The following is a 338-nucleotide window of genomic DNA, read 5'->3' on the forward strand; positions in this document are numbered from 1 at the left end:
AAACATAAATATAGAGATCGCCCATTTTAAAAGAATATCGATTGATTTTTATTCCCAGTTGCTAATTTTTGGTTAAAATAAATATGTTTTTTGTTTTAAATACACAAATAAACTATCATATTCCTAATTCGGAGAGTTTAATGGAGACTCAGGGCAACTTATTACTCGCCATCTTTTTGCAAAGGCTTATGGGAAATGAAGTTTTTCGTTGACTTCTCTGAAGCATAGCTCGCAGTCAATATGCTACTGGGAAAAGGTCATGCTGACAGATGGGAAAGAACAATTTGAAATGGTATATTAAGAGTAAACATAAATGATATAAAGAGAGTTTAGGGAAG

The sequence above is a fragment of the Barbatula barbatula genome, assembly GCF_947034865.1.
Source record: "Barbatula barbatula genome assembly, chromosome: 8".
Classification (NCBI taxonomy): Eukaryota; Metazoa; Chordata; class Actinopteri; order Cypriniformes; family Nemacheilidae; genus Barbatula; species Barbatula barbatula.